At 37.4% G+C, this 14,481-nt stretch overlaps 1 pseudogene; it reads right to left on the bottom strand.

The window, feature by feature from the left end:
* Positions 1 to 14,481, bottom strand: part of LOC117399255 (succinate--hydroxymethylglutarate CoA-transferase-like) — a 168,553-nt pseudogene that overhangs the window by 141,082 nt on the left and 12,990 nt on the right.

Here is a 14,481-nt window from a genome sequence, read left to right as displayed (position 1 = left end):
CAAACTACTAGAACAAGCTGTCACTAGGCAATTAAACTGGCATCTCACTGCTAACAATCTTTTTGAACCCTTTCAATCTGGCTTCCGGCATCTTCATAGCTCTGAGACTGCCCTGGTCAAAGTCACTAATGATCTGTTAATGGCTGCTTTATCAATTTTAATCCTCTTAGATCTTAGTGCAGCATTTGACACTGTAAATTACGAGATCCTACTTGATAGATTAGAGTGTTTATTTGGCATCTCTGGCACTGCCCTTAACTGGTTTAGATCATATCTAACAGGACATCAACAATTTATCTCGCTGGGTGGGTTTAGTGCTGAGGTTGGGCCAGTAACTTCTGGTGTCCTGCAAGGCTCTGTCCTCGGCCCCCTGTTATTTAGTATTTACAGTGCCTTGCGAAAGTATTCGGCCCCCTTGAACTTTGCGACCTTTTGCCACATTTCAGGCTTCAAACATAAAGATATGAAACTGTAATTTTTTGTGAAGAATCAACAACAAGTGGGACACAATCATGAAGTGGAACGAAATTTATTGGATATTTCAAACTTTTTTAACAAATAAAAAACTGAAAAATTGGGCGTGCAAAATTATTCAGCCCCCTTAAGTTGATACTTTGTAGAGCCACATTTTGCTGCGATTACAGCTGTAAGTCGCTTGGGGTATGTCTCTATCAGTTTTGCACATCGAGAGACTGAAATTTTTGCCCATTCCTCCTTGCAAAACAGCTCGAGCTCAGTGAGGTTGGATGGAGAGCATTTGTGAACAGCAGTTTTCAGTTCTTTCCACAGATTCTCGATTGGATTCAGGTCTGGACTTTGACTTGGCCATTCTAACACCTGGATATGTTTATTTGTGAACCATTCCATTGTAGATTTTGCTTTATGTTTTGGATCATTGTCTTGTTGGAAGACAAATCTCCGTCCCAGTCTCAGGTCTTTTGCAGACTCCATCAGGTTTTCTTCCAGAATGGTCCTGTATTTGGCTCCATCCATCTTCCCATCAATTTTAACCATCTTCCCTGTCCCTGCTGAAGAAAAGCAGGCCCAAACCATGATGCTGCCACCACCATGTTTGACAGTGGGGATGGTGTGTTCAGGGTGATGAGCTGTGTTGCTTTTATGCCAAACATAACGTTTTGCATTGTTGCCAAAAAGTTTGATTTTGGTTTCATCTGACCAGAGCACCTTCTTCCACATGTTTGGTGTGTCTCCCAGGTGGCTTGTGGCAAACTGTAAACGACACTTTTTATGGATATTTTTAAGAAATGGCTTTCTTCTTGCCACTCTTCCATAAAGGCCAGATTTGTGCAGTATACGACTGATTGTTGTCCTATGGACAGAGTCTCCCACCTCAGCTGTAGATCTCTGCAGTTCATCCAGAGTGATCATGGGCCTCTTGGCTGCATCTCTGATCAGTCTTCTCCTTGTATGAGCTGAAAGTTTAGAGGGACGGCCAGGTCTTGGTAGATTTGCAGTGGTCTGATACTCCTTCCATTTCAATATTATCGCTTGCACAGTGCTCCTTGGGATGTTTAAAGCTTGGGAAATCTTTTTGTATCCAAATCCGGCTTTAAACTTCTCCACAACAGTATCTCGGACCTGCCTGGTGTGTTCCTTGTTCTTCATGATGCTCTCTGCGCTTTAAACGGACCTCTGAGACTATCACAGTGCAGGTGCATTTATACGGAGACTTGATTACACACAGGTGGATTCTATTTATCATCATTAGTCATTTAGGTCAACATTGGATCATTCAGAGATCCTCACTGAACTTCTGGAGAGAGTTTGCTGCACTGAAAGTAAAGGGGCTGAATAATTTTGCACGCCCAATTTTTCAGTTTTTTATTTGTTAAAAAAGTTTGAAATATCCAATAAATTTCGTTCCACTTCATGATTGTGTCCCACTAGTTGTTGATTCTTCACAAAAAATTACAGTTTCATATCTTTATGTTTGAAGCCTGAAATGTGGCAAAAGGTCGCAAAGTTCAAGGGGGCCGAATACTTTCGCAAGGCACTGTATGTTTCCCCTCGGCCACATTTTAAGGTCTCATGGCATACACTATCATTTTTACGCAGACGACACTCAAATCTATATTAATTGTAAACCTGATATCAATGTTGCTGCCTCTGCCCTAACTGCCTGTATCTCTGATATAAAAAATTGGATGTCGCAAAATCTTTTACACCTTAATTGTGACAAGACTGAGTTAATGCTGTTAGGTACTCCCTGCCAGCTAGGTAAAACCAATGTTTTAAATCTGTCTGTTGATGGAACCATGCTTGACTTCAGATCTAAGATGAAAGATTTGGTTGTGATTTTCGATCCTGGGTTATCTTTTGAACCGCATGTGCTGAATACTGTCAAGGTTTCCTTTTTTCACCTTAGAAATACTGCCAGACTGCGTCCCATGCTTTCTCTACCTGCAGCTGAAAAACTGGTTCATGCTTTTGTTTTCTCCAGGATCGATTACTGTAACACCCTGCTTGCTGGGGTGTCTAATAGCATCCTCACTAAGCAGTCCCGCTCAATAGGTCACATCACTCCTGTCTTGGAGGCCTTGCACTGGCTGCCTATCAGGTTTAGAATTGATTTTAACATTTTGATGCTGACATATAAGGCTCTTCATGGGCTAGCTCCGACTTATCTGTCAGATCTTTTATCTTTTTACACTCCCACTCGCAACCTGATTTCAGACTGCTGTGTGTCCTGCCTGCTCACCTGCGCTCTATGGGCGACAGGGCCTTCTGTTGCTATGCCCCCAAATTATGGAACTCTATTCCACTAGAGATCAGGGAGTCAGCTTCTTTGAGTGTTTTTAAAGCTAATTTAAAGACTTACTTTTTTAGGTGTTTTTATGATTTTTATGATTGTTTTATTTCCTTGTGCTTTTTTATGTATAATCTGTTTATTTATTGCTGTACTATTAATTGTGAAGCGCTCTGAGATGACTGCTTTTAAGGACGCTATACAAAATAAAGTTTATTATTATTATTATTATTATTATTATTATTATTATTATTATTATTATTATTATTATTATTATTATTAAAGGCTGGTTTACAGCAGCCATCTTTATAAGGTCAGCCACTTAGATGCTTCCAACCTTTCCTTCTCCAATATAAGGATTACAGTGATGCATATAAGGGGACTGTGGTGGCTTGGAAGTTTGTTGTGCTTTGGAACCAAAGGAAGGGGGCGGGGGCAGGGAGTGTATAAATGACAGTGTTGTGTAGTTCCATAGTTTAGAATGCACTTGGAAATCTTAATATCTGGTCCTCCATTTATTTCCCATGCATTTAAACACATTTGGGGGAAACTTAACTCCAAAATGATATTATCACCAATAGAAAAAACACGTTAATGTTACCAAACTAGAAATAAACTAATTAAGAATACCTAAGAGTGCTTGACTTAAATTCTTAATTTTTTTAGTAACTTTCAGAAAAATTGGTGCTAACGACACTAGAGTAAATTGGTTCTTGAATTTCCCTCATGCAGTCATGCTATCGGACAGAAAACTACATTGATAGACGTATGGTGCCACATTCACCCTGAAATTACTCTAATGTAAAGTAAGCTAATGTTAACAATTGTTTTGGTTTGCTTGGTTGTGCACACCACCCAGTGGTATTGTCTGCTTAAACATCACAGTTATGTTTCTTGTTTTTAATGAAAAACTGCACTTGTTTTTTTCAATGCTAAAAATTAACAGGTGAAAAAACAATTTAAAAAAACACACTGTAGAATGTTTTGATGTACACTCAAGTGCTGGCTTGCAGACATTGTATTCCTTGGATGAGCTTCTGGCCATTTGCTTCCCTTGCAGGGCTTCTTGGCTGGTCGGGTGTCCTCAGAATCACTTTGCGAGATTTGTGCTGGGTTTGTCTTTGTCTATCTGAGAAAGTTCAGAGTATTATACTATAAAATACTAAGTATTGTGTAACATCTCAAAACCTAATGTCTTATACAGGTGGTATACCAAATACCTTCCTCTCAATACAGTGCAGAGCATTATTCTGTTCTATAGCAGTAGAAAGCCGGGCCATAATCTTCCCATAAAACAATTGTGAGATATCAGGTGGTGATGCAGCAACGTTGTACTATTTTGTGTCTCAACACCCAAAGCTTTTCTATAGTCTGAATTGCTTTGATCATTCCACGGCTCAGTTCAATTGGATGATTACAGTGCTTTTTGTTCATCTTTTTGTTCAGCCTTTCTTTCAGCAAAGTTACTGTGAACTCTTACCTGCATTTAATGTATATTCCATATTACTAGTCGGTTTTCATTTTCTTCAGGTGCATGAAGACTCACATCCCCTCATAAAAGATAACACAGTCTTTCTCGGTTTACCTTTTTATAGTTGTTATACATTTTATAGCATTAAAATCCTACTGTGTTACTTGTGGACCCCTAAAGCACTAATGAGGCTCACTAATGATGTTCACATGGAAAACTTGACTCTTCCAGGCTTACTTATCTTCATCTGTAGCATCATTATGCTAACTAGTAGCTGACAACATAGGGATGCAGCACTGTGACTTATCTCAGGAAGTCTCTGAGCAAGAAGACTGGTTACTTCTTAATAAGCATTTTTGTCAAGCTTAGTTTCAACACTAGTTTTTTTTTTTTTTTTTGTATTTTCTACCTTGTTTCTCTTTTTAATTGCTTAGGTTATGATAATCACCAGTGACACCATGATTAGAAGCCATGTAGCAGTGGCGTGCCGTCAGGACCTTCAAGGTATTCTCTGCTGACCAGACAGTGCCAAGTAAACCGTCAGTCAAATGACATTACGTTGCCTCACTCACTTGTGTACAGTGTGCTTGCTTATACTATGAAACATACTACTGTAATTATTATTTGTTCATTTGTCTGACGCCTTTATCCAAGATGACTTACAGGGTTTACTACAGGTTTTTTAAGAGTCTAGGGGTTTCCTGAAGGGGATGTGATCAGCCAATAAGAGATCTGCATTTCCCCCACATAAGTCTAAAACAACTACCAGACGCTAGAAAAAAAACAGTTGAGGGTATTCTCCATTTCAGTTGAAGGTCTTGAGTGAGTTTAACCAATAGGCGAGTCGAAGAATGTCCTTTTTTTTAGACAGGTGACCAATCAGGAGTGAGCAGAGGCGGGCCATAAATCTCCCAGGGTATTCTCTGCCTCACTTGAAGGCCCTGCTTTAGCAACCAACGGGAAAATCAAAGCTCTGACAGATGACCAATCATTAGTGAGCAACCCCAAAACATGAATATTCATTGGTTAGCACTGCAGTTAGGAGCATAGCTGGATTTCGCAGGATATTGCTTATAAATATACATTGATAAATACAAATATTTTTACAACATCTAATTATTTCAAATTTTATTTTACACTAAAATAAAAAAATGTGAGAAAACTGAGACATCATAGTCGATTTGGTTACGAATCCTTTTTCAAGAAGAACTTTCTCTGAAAAATTGGAGATTGTTAAAAAAGGAAGATATACACCACAGATCCCTGAGCTGACACAGGAAGGGAAAGGATATACTCTCTGCACTTTCAGAATTCAAATTATGAAAGGTATCTGTGGCTTACAGGTAGCTGCCACTTAAAAAAGGATGGGGGGGGGGGGGTTGCGATGACTCTGCTACCCCAGTCCATTTTGTCACGGCACGCCACTGCCATGTAGTACAGTGTATACTAGTTCAGAAAGCTCTGTGTGAAAAAAGCACTTTTTAGAAAGGGCCCACTTTACTACAGTACATAAGAGCATAGCGGAATGCATAATTTCTTGGGCCCTTTCATCTCTATACAAGCCTGTGACAAAAAGCAAAGGTATTTGAACCGTAAATCTCCCTCCTGACCAGAAAAGGCGCAGTGTAAGGCTGGTTGTGACATCCTGCACAAAGCCCCAATAAAAAGACACCGTCATTTGTTGATGCATTATGTCAGTAATGCTGGAAGACAATAGTAATTCATCAGCATCCATAAGGAATGCATAATCAATTAGCATTAGCTGTCACATGGAAGTGTATCTAGATGCCCAAAAGGGGTTATTAATGGAGATGCAGCAGATAATACTGTTGTGTCATCTTTAAAGAATAGCTTGACAGTTCTAAAGTAATGGTAAAATGTTATGGTTTACATCTTACTTCTGTCTGTACTTTATTCTGTGTCAATGATTTAAATGTCAGTATTTAATAATGTCCTATTGGAGCAATGGTCTTTACACCCACATCAGCGAAAACAATATGGTAAGAGCAGGCTGCTTTGCAATATGTGCTGATTCAGCATTAGCAAGTAAGTGTAAAATGGCTTGGACCCAGTGCAAGCCAAGTCTTGAAGATGTTTATATTTTAAATCATTATTGTAATGTCTTTACTGTTAACGTCCCAGCTTTTTATAACAGACTACAATATGTATAACAGTTTAACATTTTGTAATAAGCTAAAGCATCCAAAAAAGAATTGGTTACCTATACAAACAACTTCTTGATGTCTGTGGCCAAAGGCAATTAAATGAAAATGACTTAAATCTAAAATGTCTGAATAACAATAAACATCCAAAATACAGGCACATTAGTCAAAATTGAGTAACATATAAAACAATACACAATTTAACACAATCTGCTATCAATATATTAAACCTTAGTTTTAAAATCCATCATGTGACTGTGGCAATGTGCTCCACCCCTGTGTGTATTTTTGTGTTTTATGTTGTATGTAGTGTGTAAATGTTGGTGTATAGATATGGCTGCACGGGATATAAATGGGTGTGTGTAGCACGAGTTATTTAAAATGTATAATTGTATTTAGGCACAGGGATTGCACTTCACTTCACGTGCATTTAAAGTACTTAATATGTGAACACGGGTTTTTCACAGATTAGTTCACGTGCTGGGATTCAAGTGAATAATTAATTGGCAATTGAATCCCAGCACAATTGTATATATAGATGCACGTTTTACTCACTCTGGGTTGTGTGTTCGGTGAGTGGAGAAGGGGTGTGGAGAGGAGAGAAAGTAAAGTAAACTAAAATAATAATTGTTATAAGTGTTTGTACTCATCGTGTTTGTTTGTCTGTTAGTCCACCGTTTGTTTAAGTGTTAATCCGTTTCGTTTGTCTGTTTATTTTGGCCGCAAGTGCCATGTCCTGTTTTCTGCTTAAACCTTTTATTTTGCAATAAACGTATTGAGCGCAGCCATTACAGCTCAGTTTCACTCATCACTGCTGCCTGTCTGTGTACTCCTTTCTGGTCTGACGTCACCATTACAGCCTGCTTGTCACAGTGACACATTTTAGTTTGCCTCTGAAGTCCATAACAGTACATATTCATAACAACAATATAGCACTGGTACATACAGTAACCCTCCACAGCAACACCTCTGACCTCTTTTTTTCTCAGCTTTCTGAAGACAAGCTTAAACCAATTCTAAATCAAAAAGATGTTTACAACATAAAGCTGTAAATGTATTGTTATCTTTCAGCAATATCTCCACTCCAAAAACACCTGCCTTTAACTTTGGGCTGTCCCCTGTCAGAAACTATTTACCCCTCATATACACAAAGTCCTTTGAATTGCGGGGGTGTTAAGTGGATTTCAGAAATAAATATAGCTCTTAATGAATGAGTTGTGGAATTCAGGAGTGTGCCACCCCGCTGTCAGCATTGCTGCTGACAGCCTTACGACCTGTTGGCCCCTTGAAGCTCAGTTTCAAGCTCAGTACCGTCTGTCTGTGTGTTTCTTTCTGGCCTGAAGTCCTCCCTGCAGCTAGCCTGTCACAGATGTCCAGGGCTATTTTCATATGCAAACACTCCTGCCCGCGTACCCTAGCTTAAACCATCCTAGTGAAAAGCTAAAGCTGGAAGCTTTTTGTGTTAATAGATGAAATTAGGAAACACACCGGAGCAAAGTGGATGAGGGATGCAACTGACAGGCTTTTGTGGAAGAATCTTGGGGACGCCTTCACCCAGCAGTGGATTGAAAAAGGATGATGATAACGATATATATATATATATATATATATATATATATATATATATATATATATATATATATATATATATATACAGACGTGCTCAAATTTGTTGGTACCCCTCCACAAAAAACGAAGAATGCACAATTTTCTCTGAAATAACTTGAAACTGACAAAAGTAATTGGCATCCACCATTGTTTATTCCATATTTAATAGAAATCAGACTTTGCTTTTGATTTTTTATTCAACATAATATTGTAAATAAGAAAACAAATGAAAATGGCATGGACAAAAATGATGGGACCGCTAACCTAATATTTTGTTACACAACCTTTAGAGGCAATCACTGCAATCAAACGTTTTCTGTAGCTCTTAATGAGACTTCTGCACCTGTTAACAGGTAGTTTGGCCCACTCTTCCTGAGCAAACTGCTCCAGCTGTCTCAGGTTTGATGGGTGCCTTCTCCAGACTGCAAGTTTCAGCTCTTTCCATAGATGTTCGATAGGATTCAGATCAGGACTCATAGAAGGCCACTTCAGAATAGTCCAATGTTTTGTTCTTATCCATTCTTGGGTGCTTTTAGCTGTGTGTTTTGGGTCATTATCCTGTTGGAGGACCCATGACCTGCGACTGAGACAGAGCTTTCTGACACTGGGCAGTACGTTTCGCTCCAGAATGCCTTGATAGTCTTGAGATTTCATTGTGCCCTGCACAGATTCAAGGCACCCTGTGCCAGGCGCAGCAAAGCAGCCCCAAAACATAACCGAGCCTCCTCCATGTTTCACTGTAGGTATGGTGTTCTTTTCTTTGAAAGCTTCATTCTTTCGTCTGTGAACATAGAGCTGATGTGACTTGCCAAAAAGCCCCAGTTTTGACTCATCTGTCCAAAGGACATTCTCCCAGAAGGATTGTGGCTTGTCAATATGCATTTTAGCAAATTCCAGTCTGGCTTTTTTATGTTTTACTTTCAAAAGTGGAGTCCTCCTGGGTCTTCTTCCATGGAGCCCACTTTCGCTCAAAAAGTGATGGATGGTGCAATCAGAAACTGACGTACCTTCACCTTGGAGTTCAGCTTGTAATCCATGGTTCTTTTTCTACCATTCGCACTATCTGTTCAATCTGGGGTCAATTTTCCTCTTGCGGCCCGCCCAGGGAGGTTGGCTACAGTTCCATGGACCTTAAACTTCTTAATAATATTTGCAACTGTTGTCACAGGAACATCAACCTGCTTGGAGATGGTCTTGTAGCCTTTACCTTTACCATGCTTGTCTATTATTTTCTTTCTGATCTCCTCAGACAACTCTCTCCTTTGCTTTCTCTGGTCCATGTTCAGTGTGGTGCACACAATGATACCAAACAGCACAGTGACTACTTTTCTCCATTTAAATAGGCTGAATGACTGATTACAAGATTGGAGACATGTGTGATACTAATTAAAGAAACTAATTAGTTTGAAATACCACTATAATCCAATTATTTATTATCTTTTCTAAGGGGTACCAACAAATGTGTCCAGGCCATTTTAGAATATCTTTGTAGAATAAGCAATAATTCATCTCTTTTCACAGCTTCTTTGCTTTATTCTATGACATACCAAAGGCATGCAAGTATACATGATAAAATAGCTTTTAATTTCATCACTTTTCAGGAGGAATGAAGCATTATTTCAATGAGCTGTAAGGGTACCAACAAATTTGAGCACGTCTGTATATATATATATATATATATATATATATATATATATATATATATATATATATATATATATGTCTGTTGCATCTGTTAAATTACTTTCTGTAGACCTAATAAAAAATCAACCAATGATGCTAAACTGACTGAAACAGACAAATTTAAAGAAAATATAATGTTGGTTGAGGTCACAAACACGCATGAAACTGGAATAAACAGTGATCTGGGCAAAGCTGCAAAACAAGCTAAGGGATGCTGTGGACAAATATCTGAAAGCTGCTTTCAAATTTAAATTAAATGCTTCTGTGAGGAGGTAGTTTATTTTTATTAAGGTAGCTTAATTTACTGTGTATGTATTGAAATTAGTTTTGTTTGTCTGATTACTTTGTTGCTGCATTCTGCCTGCATGTTGATTGAATTCAAATATAAGGGCCTTATCCAGTTGAGTGTATATATCACACATGAGCTGCAGTTCTACTCAGATGTGATTTGCACATGATTTGCCACTTACAACCGACCTCTGCGACAATGACAGTTACCAGGAAAATAATAAATACAAAAAGTTTAAGGTCCAGTAATACATTATTAGATTATTTTTACATGTTCTCTAATTGCTATGAGTGATTCGATAATAATGGCATGTCCAGTTCCCTTAGCAATTAAAGAAGTTTAATTTTTCTGGTTTTAAACTTTCATTTTGATTTTACTGAAAAGCCACTGGATGTCAAAAACAGCTGAAAGAGTTGATAAAAAAAACAGAACTGATCATAACCGACTTGCATCCCTAATAAAATAGTGGCACAGTCGAATGGCATTTCTTGTTAACAATGCATAAAACAGGTACAAGAATGCACCCTACTGTCCAATTGCATGCCACACTGACCACTATGGACCACTATCAGAACAGCCTTCATGTCATTTCATTGTACTCTGTAGGGCTTCCACGACTGGATTGTTAAGACCATGTACCCTTTAATGTTAGGGCAGGGCAGGATTAACTGAAACCTGGCTCCAGCAAATGTATTTTGGTCACTTCTAAAGAACAACATGATTAAAGCAATCATGATATTTAGATAGAAACTATTTAGGCAGGTGCCAATGCCCCCTGTGGGATTCAACCTCTATATCCAAAAGTAACAGCAATTAGTACTTTTGAGCTGGTAGGAACTGTATGTGAACAAGTATGTCAATTACATACATCCCATTCTACCGTAAATTCAATCTGACATTCTCAATAAATAATGTTATTATCAAATGTCATGACAATTGGATAGCGGTTCTCCAGATGTATGCAAAAATGTAAGTGTAACAAACAAGAAGATGGAAAGATGTACAGACAGACACCACCACAATATACCCTGAGAATGTCATACTCTCAATATGGTATGCTTAATAATGTAAACACCAAGTTCCATCACAAGTAAGTAACAACTGTCATTTATTTTGTGTGTCTGTCTTCACCCTTGACTGTGCCAGATTATAACAGTTGAATCTAAAACAATAATCCCTGATGACAAAGGGCATTGTCAAAAAAGAACAGAAAGAATAGACACTAAAATCAAAGATCATTTTTGGTCACGTTAAATGTAGACATTACACCTACTGCACACCTATTTAAAACATGTGATAATTTTGTACCAAAAAATAAATACTAAATACTGATTAAACTAACTCAATATAGAAGTCTTTTTTAGAATCCTGGTTGCAATTAAAATACAGGAAGGATAGCCAAACTTCCAAAAGAATTCTGAACCACAACAGAAGAATACAAACAATTACATAATTAGAACCACATCCCAATCCCACATGCTTTTTATTTACAAGTATCATCCAAAGGACAGTGTTCAGATGCAAAAGTTTCAAGGTCTTGAATTTTAAATTATGATCAAAATGACAGAAACTTGAAAGGGTTGTGGACATGTAAGGGTTTACATTTTAAATAGTGTGACAAAGAAATCCACTGTCCACTCTGAAACCACATCCAGACAGCTCCTCCGTGCCTTGCATTCTGCTGTACATTCATTCAGAGCTGAAACACGCTCCTCAGTGCCTTGCATTCTGCTGTACATTCATTCAGAGCTATACAGAGCTCACACACAGAACAGGCAGTGTTGGGAGGCAGCGCTAGGCACATCTCGGAGTGCATGTTTCACTGTCTCTATACTCTGTTTTCTATAGCATATTTAACTTATCAAACAGCAGTTTAATTGTTTTGATGCAGTCAAGCTTAATCCTATAAACAGGATCCTTAAATGCTTTAATTTATTCCTCTTGTTAAAAATAATAATAAAGAAAAATGCTTTTAGAAACTAACCAATAAAGGCCCCCCAACAAACTTATGCATATAGGGCTTTATAAAGTGATACATTCAAGATGTATTTGTGACGTTTTTCTTTGCATAGGTTATAAAACCCCTGTATTTTATTTTAAATCAGCAATCCATTAACCATTTTAAAACAAATACACTAAAAATACAAATACAAATACACTACTATTTCGAGGGGAAAAAATGTTTTGGGATCAATCAGACATACAAAAATGAAATGTTTGTTTGATACATTTTATATAAGCAGTAAACCTCCACATGTTTCCTTTAATGTTAGAATCAATTTTAATACATGAGAAATTCATTTAGGAGCTTAACGTTCTGCTGTTCATCAGAATCATTTTAATATAGGAGCACATATACTACAGAGGTTGCGTTTGAATTTCAGAGACCAATGATTTGATTATTATTGGCTTCACTGCTGTAGTAATGTCAGCATTTTCTATTTCTATTACAGTTACTGTGCATCCTGCTGTGTGTAATCATCCAAGTCCAAATAAAAAAAAAAGGTTGTTTTAGGCTTTTTTACCAGAAAGACATTTGTTTTATTATACCCTGGTGATTTAAAATATGTGTCGTTTCTGTGGAGTGTTTATTGATCAAGGTTGTGAAACTGTCATAGATTTTTTTTTAACTTATGCAATGTCTGATGCTATAAGACTGCCTTGGAATCTTTGTGTAGCTCAAGACTGTTCCAAAACACCTTACAGCTTTATTAAGTCTACTGCTTTATACTAAAAAAAGTATAATCACAGTGTTGCCACATGTGCACAAGAATATATACTCTATGCATGCTAAGATAACATATACAGTGGTTCCAACAACACATAACATGTTTTTTCCACAGGTGAACTATCACATTTAGCCTGGGAAATAAATATTATCCTACATATCAAATCAAGAGCAGCAAACTGTTACTGTTTGCCTGTAATGCAGAATAAACAGGATGCAGCACTTAAAGAGGTGGAAGATGGAAAGAAATCCCTCCTGTGGCAATATATACACATAGCAAACTGAAATTCACTTGGGGGGGTTCATAGGACCTCATTCTAACAGAGGAGGATTGTCTTTAAAAACATTTCAATATGTGGAATAAGGCAGCTTTAACCTGTGCAGTTTGTTTAAACATACACATTAGCAATAGACTTCAGTATCACAGCCTATGTTTACCTTCATAACTGTACCAAGTTCCTAAATTAAGTGCTGTAAAACCTGATTTTAGAAAATGACCAGTAATCACATAACAAAGTGCACCCCCAATTTATTTTTCAATAACATTCAGACAGCATTCTTGATGTTAAATTATGATGCCTATTTCGTCTGTTCCTGATGATGCTCTTGAAAACCAAAATTATAATAACACCTTTTCATCTGCCACTAGGAAAGAGTTGAAATCACTCTGAAATTAGTCTCTGTTCACCAAAAAATACAGATCATTTCCAACTGACAGAGATGCCATCAAATATGCAAATTAGCGTTTAGCTGGGAACATTTTAGGCATGTAGAAATTAATTTCTGCATGAATTTATCTATTTTTATAATAATAATAATAATAATAATAATAATAATAATAATAATAATAATAATATTCATCAACATATTCTTAATTTAAAACCCATTTCAAACTCACATAGCTGACATTGATCACATGGCAAAATAAATGTGTGTATACTTCCTAAACACCACTTTATCATACATCCAAATAAACAGGTAATATCTATATTTATTGAAAATGTGTTTAATTTAAATGCAGACATAGGTTTCAATCATTAGATGGTGCAAAATGAATTTGAATTGATGAGACAAAGGAGGTGTGCCAAACTGGAAAAGCATGAGGACATAACCAAAAATGCATTACAGTTACTGATTCAATGCTTTAAACTTTACTAGGCATGAGCACACACATGGACAATCCTGATATTGTTAAAAACCCTAAAACAGAAAAAGAAACACACTGCATGCAGTATATTAGATTGCTGTGTACCTGGGATGAGAGTAGATTACAGTCAATGTGTTGCCCCTTTCCTGTCTTGTGTCTCTATAGTAATCCAGCCATGATCGCTCCATGTGTGTACAAGCCAGTGGCAAGATCAGTCATTGCCACCCCCGGCCTGACTGGATCACCATCCTAAACAGGGAACATGAGGTATGAACATCATGGCATAAACATAAACCTGGGCTCAGTAGTCAAAAGGCTCTCAGTAACATATTCACTCTCTGCTGTGCGGTCTAGTGACATTCATTATCAATAGGTTAGCGTCATATGAGAGTGCTCTATACTGAAACACCAAGTACAGACAACAACTCATAATAAAGTCCCATGCAAAATTTAAAAAAATCACCACTTACACTATTAAACTGTTTCATGCACTGCACAATCATTTGCATTAGAGATTTCGCACTGCATCAAACCTAACTTTATATTACAAGCTATATGTGTGCAAGTGCAAGCATAGCTGTCCTCTCTTTTTTATTATGAGAAGAACCAGTATTATTATTATTTAT

Source organism: Acipenser ruthenus, chromosome 4, assembly GCF_902713425.1.
Source record: "Acipenser ruthenus chromosome 4, fAciRut3.2 maternal haplotype, whole genome shotgun sequence".
In the NCBI taxonomy this organism is placed as follows: domain Eukaryota; kingdom Metazoa; phylum Chordata; class Actinopteri; order Acipenseriformes; family Acipenseridae; genus Acipenser; species Acipenser ruthenus.
The sequence above is the reverse complement of the archived record's forward strand: the minus strand, read 5'-3'. Positions and strand labels throughout refer to the sequence as shown.